Source organism: Ochotona princeps, chromosome 9 (assembly GCF_030435755.1).
Source record: "Ochotona princeps isolate mOchPri1 chromosome 9, mOchPri1.hap1, whole genome shotgun sequence".
Lineage (NCBI taxonomy): Eukaryota > Metazoa > Chordata > Mammalia > Lagomorpha > Ochotonidae > Ochotona > Ochotona princeps.
The window spans coordinates 4,063,102-4,089,529 of record NC_080840.1 but is presented as its reverse complement, the minus strand read 5'-3'; the positions used below and the strand labels follow the sequence as shown (position 1 = coordinate 4,089,529).

The window sequence follows — 26,428 nt, the reverse complement described above, 5'->3', positions numbered from 1 at the left end:
AAATGTGAACAGAATATGAATGGGAGGAGTACATGCCAATTTAGCCATCAGTGGAAGGGTTACGTCCTGGAACACAGATGAAATCCTAAGTAAAGGTACCTGGGAACTGAATGAGAGTTGACTCTGTGTTCTGTTGAGAGAAGATGGGTGAAAAACAGATATCAACACCATGGATGCTCAAAAGGAAAACAGTGATACAATAATCTTTGTCCTAGAATTTGGCACAGAACTGTTCTTGCCTACAGTTGCCAGGTAAGGTGGTATAGTGGTCAGTGACAGGGTCTGGCATCCTGTGACCTGACTTCAAATCCTCCAGCATGGACTGCCATGCTTGGTGTGTCAAGTTGCTTACTCTAGGATAAACTAAGGAAATCTACTTTTTTGCACACCTAAGCACACTTCTCATGCCATGTTTATAAGTAATAAAGATACGTTTGGTTCTTCATAGTCTTCCCTCAACTAGCCAGGATTTTGGAAAAAGTGATCAGTGTTAGTTACTAACCCAGTCGTCACGTCTTCAACAAAAGAATACTCTCTCTTTACTGTTACTTCATAGTAAGTGCATAATTCTTTGCTATGTTCTGACATCAAAGAAATATGTGAATGTGAGCTGCATTTTTTGTGATTTTACTATTATTTTGATATTATAGCAAATTCTTTCTGTTCACATCTTCAGCTACATAAGTCATTCACCTGAAATTTTAATTTTGGAGTGAACAATCCACCAGAAGTCACTGTCTTGGATGTGAGGCTTGTACATTCTCAGGGCAGTTGAGAAGTGGCCAGCCTGTAGGGTTAGGAAAATTTACATTTGTCCTAAATCCAGACATTTACCATCTCTGAAACTTGGTCAGATTCCCTTCAGTACTGGTGGCTTGTGCTAGGAAGTTTTGATTGCCAGTAAAATTTCAAAAGAACAAATAAGTAAATTTCACAAGCCTTTTAGATAATTGCGTTATTTACCTCCATTTATTTTTCTTTAAAAGTTATTTATGTGTTGGCTGATTGGCTGTTTGTAGAGAAAGAGACCTCCTGTCCTCTGGTTTGCTCTTGAATGCCTGGAAGAAATCAGGGTGCTCAGTCCGGATTTTCCATGATAGGCAGGGACCCTAGCACTGCAGCCTTTACTGCATTGTTAGGAAGCTGAAATAGGTAGCATAGCCAGAATTCAAACACAATATGAGAATCAGGCTTCCCACAGACTGTCTTAGCCCCTGCATTCAATGGCAGCCCCTTTATCTCCATTTTTTAGGAAAAGAAAACTAAACCACTTGGAGGTCTTTGGTGTAGCAATCCCTGTCTGTCAAATCTTTGACTCTGAAGAGACAGCCATGCCAACTTTAGTTTCTGATAGTTGCACGAGGCACAAGTGAAGCTACCCTCCGCTGAGCTCTGTTCTCTCGATAGTGCTCATGGAAGTCAGGGCTCAAAGCCTACTGTGCACCCTTTCTCAGTCAGGGGAGCAGTCAAGTTGGTGTTAATGAATATCATGTTTAATCTGCTGAACAGACCTTGGATTCCATGACCTCTGATTACAAAAGTGTCCCAAATTGGCTGGCTTCTAGGGTGACTAGTAGCTATATACATGTTCACAGTAGTAATAATAAGTAGTTAAACATAGATATGAGCATCTCCGTAGTGGCTAAAGTCCTCACCTTGCATGGACCAGGATCCCCTGTGTGTGTCTGTTCTAATTCCGGCGGCCCCGCTTCTGATCCAGCTCCCAGCTTGTGGCCTGGGAAAGCAGTTGCAGATGGCCCAAAGCCTTGACACAGTGCACCTGCATAGGAGACCTAGAAGAGGCTCCTGGCTTCGGATTTGCTCAGCTCCAGCTGTTGAGGCTGCTTCGGGAGTGAATCATCAGATGGAAGATCTTCTTCTCTGTCTCTCCTCTCTGTATAGCTAACTTTCAAATACAAATAAAAAGGTTTTTTTAAAGGTGTTGATCTGAATTCTGTATATCTATCTACACCTACTTCTATAGATATATAGACATATAAAATATTTTTCTATCAGTAGATTTAGATTGTTACCTCTGTCCATCTGCATCTCTCTATACACAGCTTTGTCAGTCAATATATTTCACCGTTGACTTTATATCCATTTGACTGGGCTATTGTACCCAGTTTGTTCACAATGGCCTGTTACTATGAATATATTATGTAAATGTGATTGACATTAGTAAATAAACTGGTACAATGTGGGAAGATTAAACTCCCTGATGTGTGCAGGACCTATCCACTGAGCTGGGGGAGTTTGGAGCCAAAAGGTTAGAGCCTCCTGTGGAAGAGAATTTCTTCCTTAAGATTGTATCATAGAAATATTGCTGAATTTCCAGTTTGTTCATCTCCCCTGTGGTTTTCGGATTTGTTAGTTTTAGCAGTCGTATGAGGCAGTTACTAAAGTCAATCTCTCCGGTCTAGTCAAGAAACACTCACCGGGGCCGACGTTGTGGAGTGCTGGGTGAAGCCTCTCCCTGTGACACTGGGATCCCGCATGTGCACTGGTGAGTCCTGGCTGCTCCATTTCTAATCCAGCTCCTTGGCCATACACTTAGGAATGCAGTGGAACATGACCCAAGTTCGTGGGAAACCTCACCCATGTGGTAGACCTGGAAAAAAATAATAACCTGGCTCCTGGCTGTCATGGGGTCCAACCCTGGCTTTTATGTCTATGTGGGGAGTGACTAATGCCTCTCTCTCTCTCTCTCTCTCTCTGCCGTTATCTCTCTGTTACGCTGCCTTTCAAGTAAGTAAGTAACTGTAAGTAAATAAAAAATAAACTCCCTGTGTTTGATGACTGGCTCTAGCCCTGGACTCGAGATGTCTATAAATGGAGTCCCTTGGAGGCAGCAATGATGAGTACTTGAGTTCCTGTCACCTACATGGAAGACATAGATTGAGTTTCCACCACCTACATGGGAGATGTGGATGACTTTCTCTCTTTTGGCACTGGCCAGAGATTAGCTCTGGTACTTAGTAACTTTACACCTCTATTTGTTCTCCTCTAAGCATTTTATGTCTTCATCTAGTGTTTCTTGAGCAATCTCCTTCTTAGCATCCAGCTCAGCCTTTCATCAGGACCATACCACATTTTCTGAGTTTTGGCTCAGTCAGAGTTACTGCTGCTGGGAGGGACAGCCTTTGTCTGACCTAAGCTCTCACAGAGGTTCTGACAGACACCTGCTCCAATATGGGAGGTGGAGCTACAGGAGCCAATTGCTCTGGACAGAGGAGCATGGTAAGTATTCTTAAGTCTTCTCAGGTGTATATGGTTGGGGGCGTTCCAGACATCCTCTTCTTCCCATCATGCAGCCCTGTATGACCTGACATTGAGCTGACGGTACTGATTAATTTTGCATATTTGCCAGACTTTCATATTTGTGTCTGTGTGAGTTCCTACGTGTCATTTCCATTTAAGCAGGGCAGCAATGTCAAAAATTTGTGCTATGTTATTCAATTTTTATCGACTAACCAACATCAATTCTGTGGTAAGGAGTATTGTGACTGTCAGCATTATCATAATAATCCAATGGAAACAGTGAAGGCTCCATTGCTTCTGGGCCACATCACATCATGTGCCTGCCTGTCTCTTCAATGTCATTTTGGAGTGGATGACTCAGTGTGTGCTATCCAGGTGCCAAACTAATGATTTCAATGAAAGAAAGGGACTGACGTCAGAAGAAGCAACTTCTCGGTGTTGTCAGGGAGATTTAATTCCCTGTGGTACATAGCAGGTATCTGGCTTTCCCTAAGCCGGAATCGTTCTCATGCTTAAGAACATGGTCTCTGGTTTGCTAGCAATACTGATCGCCATGGCAACTCCTTAGAGAAAAATTTCATTGAATTGTTTTCTCTACAAACCTGCATGGAGCTCATCATATTTCTTGCTTCTATGTGCATAGGTAAAATTTCTGTATAATTTCTGTAGGGAATTCTAGAACCATAATTCTCAGAGACATTCATCAAAGTTAGGCTCTGGCAAGGAAGTTTATAAAAGATTGGTGAAAAAAATGAAATAATTATATATATATATAATATGCACAATACTGATCAATAAACTCGTATGTATAGTATTTTTAATATTAATGAGATTGGCAACATTAGAGTTTATGAGCTACCCTATGTATTATACTCCTAAGGAACATTATTTTAATGAGGTAAATTACTGTATCAGAAATTACATGCTTCTGTGGATAGTTGATAATAAATAATGGTTCATATATACCGCAAATATCTTCCAGTGGAGGGATGTTGGATTTGGTGTAGATGAGTCCGAAAATGAACATTTGCTTAAACATGAAAAGCCCTGTGTTAGTGGAGGACTTGAGCTGTAGTAAGCCAACAAGTAACCATTTTTCTTCTAAAAATAGCAAAAAATGATTTCTGTTTATTTTGGGGATGTTGATTAAAGCGTTTATTATTCTGTCTTCCCATAATATTTATTTAACACCCAAGAAAATACCAGGCATTGTGGTGGGATTGCACTATTCACAAACATTGACAGTAAATTAGCTTACATCTGGTGTAGCAGATAAAAGCCAGAATGGTAAATAAACAAGTGTTTATGAATGTTGACAAGAACTATGCAAACTAAGGAGTTGTGGTGTATCTAGTGCAGGGGACAGTGTCACACTGACTGCAGTGCTTAGGGCTGGTTTCACCAGAATTTCAGAGTTACTACAACTTCAGAAGTTTAGAAAATCCTACTAGAAGCTGAAGAGTAACTGGGGAAATATCTTGGCACAAACCCAGAACATTTTCAGGAACAAGAAACAGAATTATATAAAATATTCATGGTGGGGTTCTACTGTAATATTTCATCAGTCACTTCTTGAGCATTGTTCTCTGGACTCCCTGATCTCCTGGAATCTTTGCTTGCCTGCCTCTGAAATGGAGCTACTGCTGCTGCTGCAACAAGATTGCAGACTTCAGCAGAAAGATAAATGGTTTGGTTTAAGTCTGTGGTTTAGCATCTCTGGCTGCTGTAACAAAAATATCATATATTGGTCAGCTTAAACAGCAGAAATGTTATTTACTGTTATTCTGTAGGCTGGCAATTCTAAGATCAAATAAGAACCACTGAAGTTCCCTGTAAGGATTGTCTGTGGTTTGTGGACTGCTGCCTTTTACTCTTAGATGGGGTCAGGAGAGGGCGAGGAAGAAGGAGAGGGGCAAAGAGGGAGAGACCAACAGTATGCTCTTGAGTTTTCTTCATCTTCTTAAAGGCCACTAATCACATCTTGAAGGCTCCGTTACCTAAATCTAATTACCTTTCAAGGACCCGACTCACTATGCCATCACGTTGAGCAGTAGTGCTTCAGTGCAGCAAATATGGGGACACACAGACATTCATTCCCCAGCAGCTAGGCATGTTGGAGTTCTACTTGGCGTGTATCACCATTCTATTAAAAAAAAAATCGGTAATGGTCAACTGGCACAACAGTTAAACTACTGTCAACTAATCTACAAACCATGGCACAATAGTTATTTAAGAATTTTGTTCACTTGAATTGATAAGAATTTTTTTTCACTTGAATTGATAAACTCAGAAATGATTGCATGGCAAGTTACTGTTAAAGTTGATGTTGTATACAATGTGGAGGAATCCAACATGGGGGAGGGCATGGGAAGGGATTGGGGGAATCCCAGAGCCTCTGAAACTGTTTTATTTCATAAGATGAAATAAAAAAGAAAAAAAGTTGATGTTGTGTAGAGATCAGTGTCTTGGGGTATAAATGAGGCATGATTTGAAGGAGAACGGAAAGAATGAACATGTCGTCTGGAGATGTAGACTGTATAACCCCCCAAAGTCATCGAATATTATTTTGGAGGATAAGGATTTTTCTCTCTGTTCTCCTGTCTTGAGCCCTTTCACCAATAGCTGTTGTTGCATTTTTTATTATAACCTATATATTAAAAATAATCAATTCAGTGTTCCATATTGAACAGGACTTATGGGATGATGTAGCATAGTTGTCTATGGAATTAATGGAGGAAGTAAACCTTGCAGGAAAGAGTCTTATTAGTTCCTGAATATGATATTTCATTAAGCTTTAATTACCCTGTATGATTTGTGGTTGAAGATGGAATCCATTTTATCAATGGAGATTTATCTACTGTGCTTCTCCCTTTGCTGAAAGCTTAGATGCAGGATTGTGATGTACTCTATACATTCAGTGTGAAAAAAAAATGACATAATGATAGTGCCAATAAAATGGCCTAGCCAAGAATCAGAAGGAAGCCTAATGCAAGGGGAAGTGCCTCTGTATGAGAAAGGAAAAGGGCAGTCGTGAGGAAATCAGTTCTGCTAAAGAAGACTTTGAATACCAATTTGGGGTTTTTGATCTAATCTGTCTGAGTCTCAATGTTCCCTTCTCTGTTGGGTTGCATTTCAGATGGTGTTGTGAGGCTTAAATGGAATAATGTGTGTAGTATGCTTTTGTCAGAATAGCATGCTTTTTGTTTACTCTCCCGTGTCAGCAAAAAGTTGTCCGAGAAAATGAGGCAATCTATCTTTTTGACAAGTACGTATCATGCCACCATGCTTTATGAAAACATTCCCATTTCCATTATCTCATTACAGTCCCGTAATTTATGGGAACTCTAGTATGGTGCTCATTTTTTAAGACTACACATTTGAAGTATAGAGAGGAATGGGAACTTGATGATCAAAGTTGTTGAGCTAGGTAGGTTGCTCGTAAATCCAACTCTACAATTTAAATATGGCAAAAATTCAGTGAAAATTAACTATCATTTGTATTAATATGGTTTGGAAAAGTAATACCTATCAAAAACATGTTTTCTATGAATCTGTAATTACCACTTACCAGTCAAAAATGCAATAACCAGCACATTTATATTCAGACAGCCACACAAAGGAAAACAAAGTACTTCAATAGGACAAAATATTATAAAAACACTTCAATTTAAACAGTTCTGAAGGACACTGCCATCTCTCCTAAGTTGATGTGAGAAGACTGAATGTCAAATGGATTGTGAAAAATGATAGGATTAGAAGGTTAGGTCTGATGAACTCAATTAAGTTGAAACAGAAAAATTTTCAAAAGCTTGAATAATGCCTTTGTTAATCACTCATTTTCTATTGGCGTGAATTAATTTAGATATATGTTGAAAAAATGTGTGCTCTGGTAAATTTCAAATCTTCCCTGTGAAGACTTCTGATGCAATTCATTCTTATTGGAATATGCTAAAGTTTTGCCATATTTTCAAAGGTTTGGGGAAGCATTTTAGCTAGAATGATATTCAATAAAATTAATTTCTCATGTACTTATGGCAGTAGGAAACAAATGAAACTTCTCATTGCCATTTTAGTAAATATGTTTTGTTAGCTTAGTATTTTTCTTTCATTCAATTTAAAAGATAAAATTCAAATGGCATAATAAGGTGCTCTAGAGAAATTAGAGATAAATCTACAAAATTTCTAAGAAAATTATACAATGTGTACTGACACCAAGAGGGAGTAAAATCAAGTTACTACAAGAGTAATATGACTCTCCACCATTTAACACTATTCATAGGGGGAAAAAGCACTGTGGTAGAAGCTTGTCATGATGATTGTGGAAGAAATTCTAAAATTTTATCTGGCATTTCCATGAGGATTATGGATGCGGCTTACAAGTAGAGCATAAAATACTGATTTAGAATAAACCATTTCAAGAGAATGGAAAATAGAGGACATACATTTTTCTTAGACTTGATGATAATCTCAGTTTTATTGATTGAATGCTTTGAAATCTGATGTCCTCAGCCATACTGATGTCAGTGCCGTGGTGATATTCAGCTGGTCCCACCAAAACTCCCCCTTCTCTGTCTGACTCCTACATGAAAAAAGAAACACACGCTTCTCACATCCGTCTTATCTTTTCATAATTATATTTTAAATTATACCTATTTGTCAAAAACTCTCAGACTTGCAGTTGTGGATCTATAAGTTCCATGACCTGTCTCCTCTGAAAAGAACTGATTTGATTATAAAGGCTCCATTATCCATCATTCAACTAACGTGCTCTCCTCTCTCTCCATTCCTCCCTCCCTCCCTCTCATCAATTACTCTGAATATCTTAGACAAAAGATCAGACCAATTTTACCACCTTTCAGCTACAAGGCTGTCATTGCTACTAATGGAATTTTAAATCTTCCCATAGAAGGAAGTTTCCTGGGGAGACTTCTTTGCAACAGCCAATTAAGGGGAAACTAATTCTTGCACTCCCCATGGAATTAGCAATAGATTGTAACAAATGTAGTTAAAGCCAACCTATTTGGAACAAAGCAATTTTCTCTGACATTTGATGGGGTCTGCAGTTGGTTTTTATTCCTCAATGCGGGAGGACTACTAGGTCTCAAAGTGTTACTTACATGTTAAAGTAGTCTTAATGGGGCTGTTCCAGACTCTGCTAACAACAGCAGGTGATTTCTGCAGAAAATGGAAGGATTATCCAGTGGGATTTTTTTCTGTTTATTTCCTTTGTTTTATCACAGGTAAAAATGTCATTTTGAACATGACTTCATCTTCCTCATCTCCTCTTGCCTAAACTCTGAGGAGTTCCCATTCCCAGAGACTATCAGAGGAGAGAATTCCAGGACCACTCAGCACACCTGCCTATGTGGACATTCACAACTAGATAATGTCCCATTCAACTCTCACATGCACCTGCCCATTGACAAACCTTGTCTTACTTTAATCGGCGATAACTGAGTAGGTTCATATGTGCTTCTCCCCAAGAGTAACAGCTAAACATATTTGTGACCCAGAAAGCTTTCTTACTTTTTACTGAGGAGACAGTAACTTGTATTATAATGTTTCAATCCAGAGAAATTCATTCGATCTTAAATTAAATCCAACCTCCCACTGTGCCCAACTTACGGAAGTCAGTGGGTAAATCCTTGTGGCATGTTTTCCAGGACACTTGACTTTCTCCTGTCCCAAGTAGACAGCCCCACCATGGGAAAGTTGCTTTATGCTGTCACTGCCAGGCTCCATCCTAACCTGTGCCTCTTCCACCATGGTGCACTGTGGCTGTTTTCTTTGAGTCTCAGAATTCTGGCACAGATTCCCTTTTCCAGGCTCTCAGAGCACCTGGTCTTGCATCAAGTCTTGTTTACACCTTGGACCTGTCACAGCACAGTGCCGCAACAGGCAAGCAAAGACACGGATGTCTCCATTTCCTAAACCTCCAACTTTCCAGGCTCTGCAAACGTCACCTTGTGCCCTCAGACAGCACTCCTCTCCACGAGGTTCTAGCCTGGCTTCTTGGTGAGCCTTCCTCTTCCAAACACGCCTCTGTGTTGTATTTTGGCTGTTTTAAAGCCTCCGATTACAAGCTGTCTTCAGAGAGATGCTCTTGTGCTTTCCTTTCATACCACATGGATTAGGCAGACGTCTATATTCACAGCATATGAGAGCAGGAGAGTTGAGATGACATGAGCTCTCTATTACAACTGAGAACAAATCGAACATCCATCTGTTGCTGATTTCCTTCACTATACAGGCTGACCAAATGCCCTGACTTGTGCAGGGCATTGCATTTATAGGGTTACTATGAAGCAATGCCATGGAAGGTGAGACAGACCGTTTTGCACCACAGACATTACAGTCCTTTCCCAGGAAGAAGAACCCAGGGGTTGTGTCGTATTATAAGATCACATTGCTGTTTCTACTCTTCTCTCATTTTCTTTGACCTTCTCCTATTTGTTTTTTTCTAAGTGGATTTATACTTTTGTTCATCTTGTACCCAACAGAAAGATTACAGTTTTCTTCTGCAGGAACTTGTAAGGAGACTTCAGGAAGCACACTTCAGCAAGAACATTGAGGTTCTGGTAATATCATGTCTGAATTTTGCTTTCTTGAGGAAGTCAGTTGAACTCCATGTTTTGTTTTCTTCATGTAGATCCATCTCATATAGCTGTTCTGAGTTTAACTTTGGTGATTCAGTTAAAAGTGATTCAGCACATTAAAGTGACTGTGTCTGTTATGGAGTCATACTTTTTTGCCTAAAGACAGTATTTTTTTCTTTATTTTGGTGGGATTTTGCTGAGAGAAATTATCACGTCTGAAAAACATGAATTAGGATTTAAACGGGAAGGATTTCTTTATTTACTGAATTTTGAAGGAGAGAGAAAGAGAGAGAGAGAGAAAGAGAGAGAGAGAGAATGTACAAACATTATCCTTTTGCTGTTCCATTTGCCAGTTCACACTTTAGCTGGGGCTGGTCCAGGCTAAAGCCAGGATCTCAGATCTCAATATCTGCATCTTCTATGCAGATGGCTGGTAACCACACACTTACACTATAGTTGGCCACCTCGCAGGGTGTGCATTTGCAAGAAGCTGGAACTGGAAGCAGGGTTGGGTCTGGAATCCATGTAGTGTCATCTCAATCACCGTGCCAAATGTGTGGTCTAAATTTGGATTATTTGGATGAAACAAGTGCTGATGAAAACTATAAATGATCACCTTCACTGAAAATGTTCTTGGAGATTTCCTCATGTAAGAATTTGGATCTTGGTCTATCTACTATGAAATTCCTATGCAGTTACTGTTGAATCACTGACAGCTCAATGGGAAGACTATGCTAGGCCATGGCCACCCTGCTGATCGGGCAAGTGGCCGGCTTCCGCCAGGGTGCTGTTCAGTGATAAATTGCCCGCAATCTCTACCATCATGGAATGATTTCTGTACAGGAAGCTAGCTAGAAGACAGGAAGGAGCCCCTACCTGATTTCTCAGCATGTGAAAGCTGTTCTAGAGCCCACAGTAAGATCATTTCATAAGGTTTATAACAATGCCACTCACTGACATGAGAAGAAGGCCCAGGTACCTGATCTCAGAAAGCCCTAGGATGTCAAGTGTGAAAGAGACCATGAGATAGAAGAGAGAAGACAATAGAGCCCAGGCATTTCTGGAAAGTACAGCTGCCTGTAGAGGTGGCCTATGGGGAAACGGTGCAAAAAGGGTCACAGAAGTGGAAAGGACTAAGATTTTGCCTGAAGAATAAAAAGGCAACACGTAGCAAAAATGTGTAGTGGGAGGAAAGGGGATCCATACGCTCCCGTTACCAGTGCCCTCCACCTTCTCCTGTAGGCTGCTGAGCAGGTACCTGCTTCCCTGGAACCGGCAGGTTTACTGCGGCTGTGCTTTGCAGGTGGTGGTAGACCAAGCCTGCTCTTGTTATCTGCATGTTTCCATACACAAGGTTAGTAAAATATTGCTGTTCCAGTGCACTACAGCCACTTACTCTAGCAGTCGACGTGCCGAGCACACAGGAGGTGTCACTATGGCAGGGGGATGTGCCCCGAAGTTCAGCACTGTCAGGTAATCAATCAGGTCCACACGTCATTCCACACCAATACATCTTTGTTCCAAAAATTATTTGGCTAATGTATTTAGAAAGGTTTTTTTATGTAAGGTTCTCAACCGGCAATTGTTCATCCACATTTAGCGCCCTCAGAAACACAAGCACAAGAGAGATTTCAGGGATACTGTGGAAGAGACACGTCAGGCATTTCTACAGCTCACACCCAGCTCCTCCACCTCCCTCCCTCCAGGCCAGGCGCACCTCACCCACCGAGGCACACTGTCCTATTGCGAGCAGTCTTTCAGTAGTCTCTTCTGAGTAGAATGCACTTTCCTTACATCTCTGTAGGCCTGCTCAAGCAGAGCCTTTATTCACCAGGAAACCAGAACCCTCTGCTCCAGAAATGTGCTCAATGAAAACTAAGATAATGCTCGTCTTGTGCCATGTGACAAAATTTAGTCTTTTACAGATATTTATACACCTATTTCTATTAACAACACAACAAGACAGGGAAAACTATTTCTTAGTATGAGCCATGTCTACCATGAGGTCTTATAAATTTTTATTTGATTCAAAGCCAGTGCACAGCAAAGGTAAACATTAAACCATAATGGGCTTACTCTAGATTCACTTGTCTGAACCTCTGTGTTATATGGCACCTTTGAAATATTTTTTGATTAAATGAGTTAATTATATAATATGACCCCCTGGGCCATTATATAAACTATAATAAACCTCACACTTAACATTAATTAGTCAATACTCCTTGACTACATTTACATGCCAGGCACTTCAAGGTACTCTGGAAAATTATTTACAAAAATGGTCATGAAGATTCCCCTCTCGTGCTGGCTTCGCAGGTGTTTTCCTGAGATAGGATCTTCCTGTTCCTGGAATATGTGTCAGCCACACCAATAGAATGTGATAGTACAAATGGCAAAGCTGCCCTGGTTCTCATCACCAAGATGCAGGAAAAAAAAAAATGTGGTGAAGCCTAGGCCCAAAATATTAGTTTTGGCAACATCATTTAATTTCATCACTGATCTATGTACAGCTAGAAATCACCTAAAATTTGACTGGGTTTTAAGGGTATGTATTTTCAGTGAATCTTAACTCTGGTGCCTTTCAACATTGTAAGCCCAAGGTAAGAAACAAATGGTTTACTCCTTTTACTTTTACTCGCAGTAGAGGAAACATCCGTGACCAGAGGTTATGAGATTTATTTGCTTATTTATTTAAATGCAGAGGAAAGTGGAAGGATGTGTATAGTGGAGAGAATGGGATGGAAGAAAGAAAGAAGGGAGAGAAGGACAGTGAGACAGAAAGAGAGGTTGTTCCATTGTTTATTCTGCTGGTTAACTCTCCGAATGGCCACAAACACCGCAATACAGGGTATCAACATTTTAAGCTGTATCTTAACCCATTGGGCTATAATTCTGTCTCAAAGCATAGGATTTATTTTTTTCTCAACATAATAAATAATTCTCCAATATTTATCAATTCAATTCATTATATCATTCAGCCCAATTCCAATGTCACCTTACCTGGAGTTAGTATTAGATTTCACAGGTTGAGGAATCTGTTTTATAATGCCAACCTACTTCATACTCCAGCCATGAGTAGTAGGTTGAAACCAGAGCAGTTATAAGCTAGAATCCTTACCACTTTTCCTTGCGTTTGAATAATTTGTTAAGGTAGCTCACAATGGTCAGGGAAAAAATGTCACTAGGTTCTTGCAATGGATATCAGTGAATAGCCATGGCGTTGGTAAGGTGAGCTTGGATCCAAGATTAGTGTAAAAACTTCACAGGCATTCTTACATTTACATGTATTGGACATTGTGTGTTAGCAAACATATGAATATTACTCACATAATGGCCAAAAAAGGGAAAAGCAAATACTGTATAGTTAGTGTAAATATGGAAATGGGCTTTCAAGGAGGCAAATGATTTTGTTCGGTTTCAAAAATAAAAGTGAAACAGACTGGAAGCCTGATCAGTTCTATTCTGTAGACCAGGGATTTTGAGATTAGGGTGGTGATATATCCCATGCTTGGGATATCCCAGTCTCCTTCCACGGCGGTGTTTTGTGGCTGTGTCATCATGAGTATGTTCACTGTGTCCTCACAGAAGGAGCAATGGCACGTACCTTCCAGACCTTTTATAGGACAGTGATGCCCTGTGTGAACGTGGAGCCTTTTTAGCCTAGGCACATCCTGAAGGCCCCACCACCTTCAGTATTCCATAGGGGGTTAATTTTCAGCATGATTTTTTTTTGAATCCAAAATTTCAATTAAAACATGAAGGAAACTAATTTTTTATCTATTCAATTAATAGTATTAATTTTTTTAATTTTTTAACATTTTATTTTTATTACAAAGTCAGATATACAGAGAGGAGGAGAGACAGAAAGGAAGATCTTCCATCCGATGATTCACTCCCCAAGTGAGCCACAACGGGCCGATGCACGCCGATCCAAAACCGGGAACCAGGAACCTCTTCCGGGTCTCCCACATGGGTGCAGGGTCCCAAGGCATTGGGCCGTCCTCGACTGCTTTCCCAGGCCACAAGCAGGGAGCTGGATGGGAAGTGGAGCTGCCGGGATTAGAACCGGCGCCCATATGGGATCCCGGGGCTTTCAAGGCGAGGACTTTAGCCGCTAGGCCACGCCGCCAGGCCCAATAGTATTAATTTTTAAAACCTTGTAGATTCATATCATTTCACTGGAGAATTCTACCAAATATTTGTGGAAAAATTAACAGTAATTTCACATAGCCTTTTTCAGAAATGAATCAGAATGATTTTTCTTGCAATTTTCGTGATAAAGATAGTATTAATCTGGAAAACCAAGCAAATATGTTATAAAATTATAAATCAATATTCCTCTTATAGATGCAAAAGTTCTTAAATATTAGGAAATATTCTTTGCACAAAACATATAATGATGTAATAATAGATGATTGAATTCACAGTAATATATAAAAGATGATTTGCACTATAATCAAATTGGGTTTGTTTCAGTGATGTAGTGTTCCTTCAATATTTAAATTTAATCAGCATGATCCACCATATTAACAGGCCAAAGAACATTTATATGCTCATGCCAAATTAATATTTTTTTTGTCCCTTGACAAAAATATGAAATGAGATTCAGAGAAAAAAATAAAATATTGTTTTGAAGCTTGGGAACAAATTGTGAAAATAATAGAATTCAACTATTCTCATAGATGAATGACTTTTGAAATAGGTTAGCATTAAAAAACGTTTTGGTAATTTATTTTAGTGTAACTCCATTGCCTCAAATTTTATTGTTGTGAAGCAGTTTCATTCTCCCTCATACTTTCTCTAGACCAGGAATTTAGTCAGGGTACAACAAGAATGGTTTTTATTTACTCCACAATGTCTACAATTTAGTATGGGATTTGTTTTATCTGAGGATATCCTCAGTCGTGTCCTGGTGGGTGGCTCTGCATATCAGCCCGGTTGGCAGGTGGTGACATCCATTGCATAGAACTCCCATGTTGGGCTTCTCCATGTGATCATCAACAGGCACCAGTTTGATCTTGCTTCACAACATGAAGGTTGGATTCTTAGAGTGAGCACTTTCAGAGACCTGAACCTCAAACCTGGAAAAATATCAGGTCTGTTCTATTGATGCTGCAGCTACAAAGCCTGGATGCAGGGACACAGGAACAAAACCCACCTGTGTAGAAGATGACATTAAGCAATTTTGAGGTTACAATTTGAAATGGCTGAATCTTCCTTCAGGTCACAAATTATTTACATTCTGCCTATGTGCAAAATGAATCCTGATCCCACAAAGAACCTCAAATGCATCATCTCACTATAGCATCAGGCTTAATTTATTTTTTTTTGTTTTTTATTATATGTTGACAATCTTTACATAGTTAATTAGGGTAAAAACGTACAAGGGCTATAGGAAAGTGGGTAAGACTATTATTTCCATATTGTTTCCTTCATCTATCTGAGGTAAAGGGGATATTGAGGGAGAAGCCCCACCTAGTTTCCCTCCCACCCCAGGTCCCCGATGTGGGGCATGCTCTGAGATACTTGCTCAAGTGGTTTCAATAGTTCACTAGTTATGAATCGCTGCCAATCTCGCCACTCCAAGCACGATGAGGTCGTTGAAGAATCCACTGATTGACATACTCCATCACAGAGTCTCCATTTGCCCACTATTTTCTGCCAACATATAGCTGAGGTGGTTGATTGACTTGTTCTGTCTTCTGTCTTTTCTTGGTTAGGATTCTGAGTCTGGCAGTTCGATTGGGGAGATCCCCAAAGAAACTTTGTCTGAGGTGTTCTCAGACCAGATTCTTGTATGTACTAGCAAGTACAGGGCCCACCACAGTCCATTGCCCCGATCAGCTGGTGGTTGCAATTGCTGGGTTGGTTCTGTTTTCAGTCCTGATTTCCACTGGAACCAATGGGTGTTGCAGTGCATCCTGGTTCTGCCCAGCACATATTCGGCCCTCACTTAAACCAGTGGGAGCTGCAACCCATTCACAGCAACCCGCAATAACCCCACCAGGCTGCTCCCTACCCTGGTTTGCCAGTATGTGTAGCAGACTAGTCCAGTCTGTCCCACATCCCATTTGGCTCTCGTACATGTCAATGGATATTGAAGCTTAGTTCCATCTAACCAGCTCAACTAGCCAGCCCTCATGGATGTTATTGAGTGCCTCTCTGTCTAGCCACCCTAGCCTCTGCCCTAGTATTCGTGCCCTCCCATGGGAGTGGTAACCCAAGAGGGAGGAGCCCACTATTTCCCTCCCAGGTCTCTCTCATTCCCAAATTATGCACTCTCCAGGTGGTTCTGTGGTTTGTCTTGACTGAATTAGCCCCCAGTGCCAGCTTCTGCCACCTGATGCTGCAGCTAAACTCCAACAACCCTCACCCACTCTAATTTATGCTTGCACCAGTAGGAATAATCCACCCAGCCTGGTTTTTCCTGATCTAATCCACATGAGGCACACAGGTGTTGTAGCCCTGCTTAGTCTGGTCTGCTCCCATCCCAGCTCACGCTCTCTAGTGGGAGTAGCTATCCAGTAAGGGAACCACCCCTTATTCCCCTGCTGGCTCTGCCCCCTCCCTTCCTCATATGTGCTGGATGGGTGCTGCAGTCACATCTGTTACAGGTAACATCACCCTGGCATTCCGTATTGTGGACTGGTTTTTGTCGCAACCGAACCTGGCCCGACCCACACTCTGTTCTGGTGCTCGGATTCACCAGAGGATGATGTGAACTGATTCAGCCTAGCCCACCCCCAACCCATGCCAAATGCATACCAGTGGGAAACTTTCCATAGCCTACTCTGGGCTGTTTCCCATCATGCCTCCTGCGCCCACCCGCTGGGTCTGTGTCCTGTCAGAAGGGTTGCCCAGGCTCCTCCATCAGAACCCCTCCCAACGCCAGATTTCGTGCAAACCAGGGGGTCCATGAGCCAGCCCTGCTCAGTTCACCTCCTGTCCTAGTAGGAACAGTGGCCCTTCCCAACTGGCCTTCAACCCATTCTGGTTCTCACTGTAGGATGGTTCAGCCCAGCCACAGCTCCTCCATACCCACATATGGCTCACATAATGCTCAGCTTTGGTAAGTAATTACAAGTCTTTCAGAGGAAGAGTTACTGTCATTGGGAAACTTTAGGATTGATTCACATCCCAAAAGCACTGTGGGTTGAACCTGGTGGTACCTAAGCAGCGATTCAAAGAACCAAAACCCCAGAGTTCCCCAGCCAGGCGGCCAGCAGGCGCTGCCTGGTGCCAAATGGCACACTGGCAGGCCCAGGGACGGCTCACCACGTGCATGTGGTGGCTGGAGTTGGGATCCAAGCAAGACGCCCCATCCTGAGGCCCACCAGCAGCCAGGAGGCTGCTGGAAGTTTAAACCCCCAGCCCCAAGGTCACGCCCCTCCCCAATCCCGTCCACCATTCAGTGAGAGTGGCGGGTGGGCCCTGGACCCTGGGCCGGCCTAACCCAGCCCCGGAAGCTTACCCAGAAGGGAGCAGCCTCCAGTGCCCAGACAGGCCCAAGGACAGCTCACCACATGCACGTGGTGGCTGGACTTGGGATCCGAGCAAGACGCCTCATCCTGAGACCCACCCATCAGGCTTAAATTTAAGATGGGATCTTATCTTGCAAGTCAAATCTGAAGTCAGAGGAAGTGCGTCTTGTACTAATTGTCAAAGCCAAGTTGTGAAGTAGAGTCATCACATTAGGGTGACAATCTTCATGTTTGAGGATGAGAATATAATATAATATAATATAATATAATATAATATAATATAATATAATATAATATAATATAATATAATATATCTGGATGCTGTACTGAAGATAACTCAACCTATAATTTTGATTTCCATTGCTGGCAAACCATGTCTCTCCTATAGAGCAATTAAGCTTTGAAACTGCCAAATAATAGTGAAAACCAAGGTTGGATTTAGACCATGCAAAAATGACCTTTGATCCATCACTTAGGAATTTTAGAGTGAATTGGGGAAGGCAAACAGGAGTTGTCATTAAAATATAGCTTTAGTAATGGGAATGATGCAGCTTAACATGAGACAGCATTCATTGAAACCAGTATTTATAGACCCTGTAGAACCCTGCAGCCCTCATGGCTGAAACATTTTCATCTTTGAAATAGGTTAAAACAAAGAGATTATTAGAGTTTTAAAGGAGTTGTTAAATATTTATTTATAGCCCAGGAACAGAATTTGTTGTTCTTCAAGAATAAGTTTCCTTAATGGCAGAATTAATAAGTTTTATTAAAATGTTGGTTGAACCAGTGGTTCTTGACCCATGGAATGATTGAGTCTACTTCACTCTCTTAAAAATAGCCATGTCATTAAAAGTTTATGTGAGCTTCTCACCATTGCAATACACAACAGGGTTAACTTGATTTCAATGAAACAAAACTGTATTTGAGCTTTAAGGACATGGATCATTGGTCTTACAAGACCTGACCTTCACACAGTTAATGCCTTCTTTAGCTGTGGACTAAGATTGCTTTGACTGAAAAATGTGACAGTTACAACTGAAAACAAGCTGTATTTTCCTACTGTTATTGTGTCCTTGGTAATAGAAACAGCATAATAATCACAATATTATTGTGGGAAATTAGATCAGGCATAATTTGGAGGGGGCCTAGAAATGTGGAATGTGTGGAATATGTTTACAAAATATTTTAGTGGAACCTTAAATGAAACATACACAGTGAATTTACATCTGGGTTCAGCACAGAAACTTGTTGGTGATGTTTCTGAATGAGAACACCAAACATATTGAGAGACAGTCTTTGATTCAGTGAGGGCTGTCGATCTAGTAGGAGACTAATGCAAACAGCCACTGGGATCTCTTGCTTACATCCTGTGAAGTCAGAAGTAGATGGGTAAGGATTTTAACTTGGGGAAGGGGAAAGTACTCAGCTCTTATCTGACGCCAACTAGAGGGTGAGTGGGAAATTAAGACACAGGATATTTGTATTGTATATTTGTCAAGTAAAGGTAAACTGTACTGAATTCTTAGAGCATGGTCATCTTTCGTGTTGATTCTCATGACTTAGAGGGGATCATGGCACAGCTACTCTTTCTGGACAGTGCCAATATATGCCTGCTGTCTTAATGTTATAACTAATAACAGGAATTATATGTTAGCATGAGTTTAATGTCTTGGTTATTATTGCAAAGTTTAGATGATGTGAGAGAAGCCGAGCATTTTTCATTGGGTTATTTTCTATAGTCATTACTGTTTTCCTGCTGGACTATGCGCTGTATTTAGTAGAGAGCCATGAAGTCTTTGACTATAATGTATATTAAAGCCAAGTTAGATAAATAAATAAAGGATATAAGCCATATATAACCTCTCCTTAATTGTCTCAAATTAACTTTCTTATATTAAATATATTATTTACTAAATTCAAGAAGTAGGTTCAATGTCCACTTGGTTATAAAGCCCTTGAGACCAGGAGTTGCTCCTTAATCCCTGCCATCTTATAGCCCTGCTACTGGTCTCAGCTGTGTGAAAAACAACCGGTAGTTGTGTAGTGACTAGATTTTCTTCATCTCTCTGTTTGGGAATATAATTAAGTCTCAGGAAGCAAATGGTTGAGCTGTGTGTAGCCACTTGATCAGGAACTAAATGTGCTTTTCGGACTAGAACATTCATAGCAGGGACAAATCCTCTTTCAGGAAAGGACAGAAACTCCCTGAGAAATGTGAATCCAGCCTGTTATCCCTTCATGGCCAAGCCAATCCTTGCTCAAACGCTTCCTCTCAAGGGCTTGCTAATGCAGTTGGGTCTGACACTGCTCTTACTATAACGTGGCTTGATGTGAATGCAATTTCTGACACTCTGATTATAACATCCTTCCAGATCCCTTCGCATATTGTAGCTGGATGGACTGTGAGCGTGTTTCCCTCGTGTCTGCTCACCTTTCTCCGCGAAGGGGCTCTCTGTTGCCCCCGACCCTGACACACACAAGCTGCTCTGTAACTGCCCGAATCCATGCTTCTTTTAATGTCCCCAGACCACCCTGCCATTCTCTAATAGAAAAACTAGTTGCTAGTGGAGGACACCCCAGAACAAGGCTCAGGAATAAACTCTGCAAGGAAATGTCCTTTGTTGGTTTTACCTCAATGTGGAAATGTCCATGAAGCCATGATAGCAATTAAATTGACTTCACGCTTTGAAATCTTAACACCCTTTTCCTATTCTCCCCCCCTGCCCCCACTGAATTCTACTCGCAAGTTATAAAAATTAGTTAGACATACCTACTTCCTGTGCTACATTATAAATTCCTGTTGAAGTCCAAAGTTCCTAATTTGTTAGCTTTGCATTTCCTTATAGCCTGAGTTATAAAATTTGTGATCCATGGGCAAAAGGATGATATTAATAATTATTCAAGGATAAGGACAATTTCAGAATTTCCATAACCAAGCCAAAATGATCACTTTACATATTAAATCCTTGAATAAAAGATTTCTATAGGAAATACTTAATATATTACTAAAAGAATTTATCACAAAACTGAAATAACGTGTCTGAATTGAGATTTGTAGACAACTGTGCCATTTCTAACCTCTGACATAAAAGTTATATCACCAAAATAAATTCATTACTTTGTCTCCGGGCTGCTTCCTGCCTCAGAGTCTGTGTTTCTGGGGCTGCAAGATTTGCTCGGCCCTCTTTTAAGACCCTTAAAGTCAGTTTCCTTTCTGTCTTCTTCACAGATGTAGTTTTAGCTCAGTACTAGTTATGGAGATCATGGAAGCTTCCAATTGACATTCCTCCTTCATTTTGCCCTTGCTCAAAACAAGTGCACTACTCTTATTTAATTGTAATTAATTAACTGAAGGTATTAAGATAATAAATCTAAACTAATCTAGATAATAGCTTTTGAAAATGTTTTATATTTCTCTGTTGACTTTTATTATGCAGGCCCTGGTCTCCCAAGGGTTAACTCCACAGCTTAGCTTGTTTCTAAGGGGTAACAGAATGGGCAATCTTGGCCTAATGCATTTTAGCCCCTGGCTTGACTGCAAGTTACTCTTCCCTGCTTCTTCTTTGTTAAGATGCCCCCAGGAGAGCTTAGGAGTTGATTGAGCATTGGGATAATACTGGGAGGGACTAGGAAGACTATAAAAGATGCAGGCCGACCCCAAATAAATGGCATTCTGTTTACAAGAGTGACCCACTGCATGTTGTCTTGTGTTGTCTTGTGTGTTGTCTTTGTAACCTGCGGCGACGCGGGTGTTGCCGGCATTATTATACAATTCAATCACAAAACTATTCGAGTTGCCCTTCTTACCTCACCCTCACAATAGAATCCCACACCCTGTAGCCCTCTCCTTATACGCTACTATAGATCCTTTAACACTCCATGTCTCCCTAAAATTTTTAAGTCATTCAAATATTTTCCCATGTCCCAGAAACAGCTGTCTGTCTTTAATTGGAGAATTGATAGTTTTTAAATTCCATCTGCATTTCATTTGGGGTTTACTCTGTGAAAAAGTCTGCCCCCTTTACGAAGAATTGGGAATTGTTTTCTTCAATGTGCCCAATTATGTTCTGCTTCTTTAAAACAGCAGGCTGACTGGAAATCATAATGCTAAGGGAAATGAGCCAATCCCAAAAGGTTAAATACCACATGTTTGCCTTAATTTAAGATGATATGATGTTGGGCCCGGCGGTGAGGCCTAGCGGCTAAAGTCCTCACCTTGAAAGCCCCGGGATCCCATATGGGCACCGGTTCTAATCCCAGCAGCTCCACTTCCCATCCAGCTCCCTGCTTGTGGCCTGGGAAAGCAGTTGAGGACGGCCCAATGCATTGGGACTCTGCACCCGTGTGGGAGACCTGGAAGAGGTTCCTGGTTCCCGGTTTTGGATCGGCGTGCATCGGCCCGTTGTGGCTCACTTGGGGAGTGAATCATCGGACGGAAGATCTTCCTCTCTGTCTCTCCTCCTCTCTGTGTATATCTGGCTGTAATAAAATGAACAAATCTTAAAAAAAAAGATGATATGATGTTATGTATAACATGTTATGTTATGTATGTTATATGGTGTGTATAAACTAAAATTGAAATGCCAATGAGGTGGTCACAGAAGGTGGTTAAGAACTCGCATTTACTTTTAACATATTGGTTACTCATTACTATGTCAATTAATTCCATAATGATGTAAATTTTTGCTGATGGTATGTTGGAGCTTTTAATTGATCGGGATGATACTCTGCTGGCTCTGTCTTCAGACCAGAGAGGGTATACCTAAGAAGCCGTTGAACTTGACTGGACAATAAGATGCTGGACTCTATGTTTGGTATATGCTTGCAATGGGGGAATCTCAACAGAAGTTGAACTGTGGTTATGCAACAAGGTGGAGGAATCCACCATGGTGGGAGGGTTTGGGGAGGGGTGGGGAGAATCCAAGTACCTATGAAACTGTGTCACATAATACAATGTAATTAATGAATTAAAAATAATAAATAAATAAATAAATAACTTCAAAAAAAAAAAAAAAACCAGCAGGCTGGTAGGGGAGGGTGGAAAGGGAAGTCCCTGAGACTGAAAAGCTGTATCATGAGGAATAAAGAATTACACACACACGCACACACACTCAAAAAGGCCATATGTGTGTAATGTTTCTATCAGGGCTGGAGTGCAATCTTAGTGCTACTTCCCAATACTACATTTTCTAATCTTTGTCTCATCATCTTGAAAACATCTTGCAAGTATTGACTATTTGTGTATGGGGAAAAATCAAATAAGAAAAATCAAATGAGATGATATAACTTTAAATATTCTCTGCATCCCTTTTACCATGTTGACAACCCATCCGTTTTTGCTGCTGCTGGTGTTGATGAGCAAACATATAATTATTATTGCTATCATTATTGATAGAAACATGAGTAGACTAATTTTGGATGCTAATTGTGATTCAAGTACTAGGTTGGTGCCTATTGTTGAATGTCTTCTGTGTGCCTATCGCTCATATAGCTGGGGGGAGGTGACAGTTATAATTATGATGGAATAATTTATGGAGAATTTACTGTGTTCTAGGTGCTATTCTAAATTAAGCACTTTATAATTAATTGATTTTTTTAGAAATGAAAAAGAGTGTACAAAAATTACTCAGAGCCACACAACTCTTACGGGTGAAATCGGGACTTTGTCCTGAGGAAACTACTCCAGTGTCTCAAGTTGTAAGCAATTGTGTTAATGCAGAACATGGCGGAAAAGGGCCATGATGCCAACATGTGGAGGAGAGAAAAGCGGACAGAAGATCTTCCTCTCTGTCTCTCCTCCTCTCTGTATATCTGATTTTGCAATTAAAAAAAAAATAAATCCTAAAAAAAAGAAGTCAAAGATGAACAAGTCATTAACAGAATACACCTGGCTAAAGAGTTAGCAGTTTTGAAAGTGAAATTATTCTCAACAGATGACACAGGAGACAGAACAGAGAATGAGAGTGAATGAAGCTAATGCAACATTGCTAACAGAGGAAGAGATATGCAGAAAATAAAGTAAAAAACCATCAACCGAAATTCTGCGGGCCATCTTCCTGCTTGCAGAAACAGCAAGCACCCACACCTCTGGGACTCTGGTGGGTCTCACTGCTTCAAAATCCAGGAGGAGAACCTGTGTGTGTGCAGTAGCGAGCGTGGTGCGGATGAGGACCCCGAGAAACCAGCTAGAGCACAGGTCTGTGAGTCACCCTGCATTCCCTGATGGTGAGAATGAGCTCTGAGAAGTGTGTAGTTAAACAGAAACATCACAAAGATCGCACTGTAGTAACATGAAGTAGCCAGCTACAGCATCACAAGGTCATGGAACTTAGGAGATCACTGTCATGTACACAGCCACGTAATGAAAGAGGACCAGAGGGAGTCGCACAATAACCTACTGACCGTTGGTTTAAAAGATTTGTTTAATGGCAGAGTAACAGAGAGGTGAGAGAGATGGAGAGAGGGAGGAAGGGAGAAAGAAAATCTTCCATTCTTATTTTAATTCCCACGTGTTGCACTTCCTAGACTAGATTTTTAAAACTGCAAGCAACTCCGTGCAGCCAAAATCCAGAGAAGCAAAGATTAGTCCCAAAGAAGCAACACTGAGTTCCTGGTGGTTTTTTGTGCACCTAAGAACTGTACCTCTTCTCATGTAAAGTTTTGAATCAGGCAGTTCTGTGATCATATTTTCCTTGGTTTTCATTTCCAAGCTTCCTTAAAGATTGATTTGGGGAATGAAAGGACACGTGGAGAAGGCTGTGGAAGTACCTTATGGTTTACTGAAGGCTTCTTTGATTTCTCGCTGACTCTGGATTGATAGGTAAAATTTCAGCAAATGTTGGCCTGGTGGTTCCATGATTCTTGTTCACTGGAGCTACAGACAAAGAACATATTTTTCTCTTTGAGCTTTAACTCAATCATCTGCAAAATAAAGCTGAAGGAGCACAGATGGCTAATTTCCCTTTTAAATCATGGATTCTGTTCCATTACAAAGCAAAAAAATAACTAATTTAAAACCCAATGATTTCATGAGAAGTAAAGAATAGAGAGATTTGCTTTTAAAATCAGATGTGACTATAATTAATCACATGCAACATCTCTTCAGTTACGGTGTTTAATCTTACCTCAGTGATCCAAAGCTACTCTATTGTATTTCACAGCAGTAGAACCATCCACCTAAGTGCCTAATTCCTGGTCTTGCCACACACCACCATGTGTGACCACTGTTCAAACCACACGGAGCGTATTTTCATAAGTTTTTGATCCCTCTATCAAACCCCCCACCCATGTTGCACGTGAGTGACCGTAGTAATCCTCTCCATGGAGTCTCTGGCTCACACTACATCTCCACATTTCTCCTTCCATACATTTGACAAACTAACATCTCAAGAAAATATCCCAAACTACCTCAGTTCTGTTGAAAACCATTACACACACCTTCAGAACTTTCTGAGAAAGAATTCTAACACCCCGTTTTCATCATAATGTAGGTGATTTGGTCTGCACCACACTGAGTCATCCCTTCTGCAACTCTCAAATTCACACATATGGTTATAGTTAGAAGTGACTTAAAGTTCCCTGTAACATATTGATACAAGTAGGCTTTCCAAATTACTTTTCCTTTTATTTAAAGTACACTTTATTTATTCCCCTTATCTTCCTAGGATCAACCCTGTGATTTCTACTGGTTTATTGAGATTCGGCCCAGATATCTCTCTTCTTTCTAAAATCTTTATCAATCTACTTCCAGATCTGTGTGCTCTATTTGCATTTTGATAATATCTCAATCTTCTTATTATTGTATCTTTGATTTATTACTTTATCATATTCTTACTTTCTACCTGTATACACAGATCACCACATATTACTATAATTAATTTATCTGTTAGACAAAGAGTAAACTTTTTGGTTGTTATCTTAAAATGATTGATTCTGTGTTTGGGTAGAGAGTACATACCTAAAAATGTTTGGGATAAGTGAGATACTGATTCTATGCCTTTCCTTAGTAAATAAGCTACTTAAAATGTGTATAAGAAATTAGTAATTGAATCTCTGGTGGCTGGGTGAGTTTGGCAGGGGTTCGGCCCTTGGGTTTGGGGGCAAGTGCCACTCCTCACAGTGTGGCAGCTGTGGGGGGTGCCCCTGCCGGGTCGGACCCAATGCTGGGGGCTCACGCCAAAGACACTGCCACAAGGCAGTGAACGAGTCCTCAGCCTCCCCCAGGGTGGCCAGTGCACCATGTGGTGCCAGGCTCTGCCTGCTGGCTGCCCGGCCAGGGAGCTCTGGGGTATTGGTTGTCTGAATCACTGCTTAGGTAGTTCCAGGTTGATCCCACTGTGCTTCTGGGATCTCAGTCAATCCTTAACATTCCCAATGGCGGTAACTCCTCCTTTGAAGAAATTGGTAACGGAACAGAATGTACTGGGCAGGACTGAGCAAACCTTAGCCTACAGCAAAACTATAAACCAGCCTGGAGCACAGGTCATGCCGAGACATGCTCTTGCACCTACTGGTCTACTTGAGTCAAGGACACTAAGTCACACTGTCTAAGGCAGAGGCCAGGACAAGTAAGGGACTGAGACAAGCTGAGTCAGAGCAACCACTGGCAGGCGCATGATCTATGGCTAGGAACAGGCCCAGTTGGGGAGGTAAGGGGACACCTTAACTGGGTTGAGGTTTCCACCAAGGGGCGCGTATGCTGGAATGGGGTTGCGTTCTATCTAGGAAACAGTTGCAATCTCCCGAGGCACTAGTGTGGACTGGGATTGGATGCACCAGGCCAGGCCAGACCCCAACATCATTTGGTGTCCTGGAGAACCAGGGTGGATGTGGGACTGACTAGGCTGGGTCTCAACCCCATACTGAGCCATGTGTGAGCTGTATGTGGGTATGGACGAGCCATGGCTGGGCTGAAACATCCAACAACAAGAACGAGAACGGGGTGAAAGCAAGCCAGGAAAAGCCACTGTTCCTGCTAGGACAGGAGGTGAACTGAGTAGGGCTGGCTCAAGGACCCCCTGGTATGTGCAAAATCTGGCATTGGGAGAGGTTCTGATGGAGGAGCCTGGGCAACTCCTCTGGCAGGACACA

General features: G+C 41.2%; 1 long non-coding RNA gene across 1 annotated transcript in view; it reads left to right on the top strand.

Moving 5' to 3' along the window:
- Positions 1-11,531, top strand: part of LOC131481079 (uncharacterized) — a 465,205-nt gene extending 453,674 nt beyond the window's left edge. Inside the window, exon 3 of the long non-coding RNA XR_009246013.1 lies at positions 11,458-11,531. This is a non-coding gene — a long non-coding RNA (uncharacterized LOC131481079). The remainder of the gene's footprint in view (positions 1-11,457) is intronic.
- Positions 11,532-26,428: the final 14,897 nt, after the last annotated feature.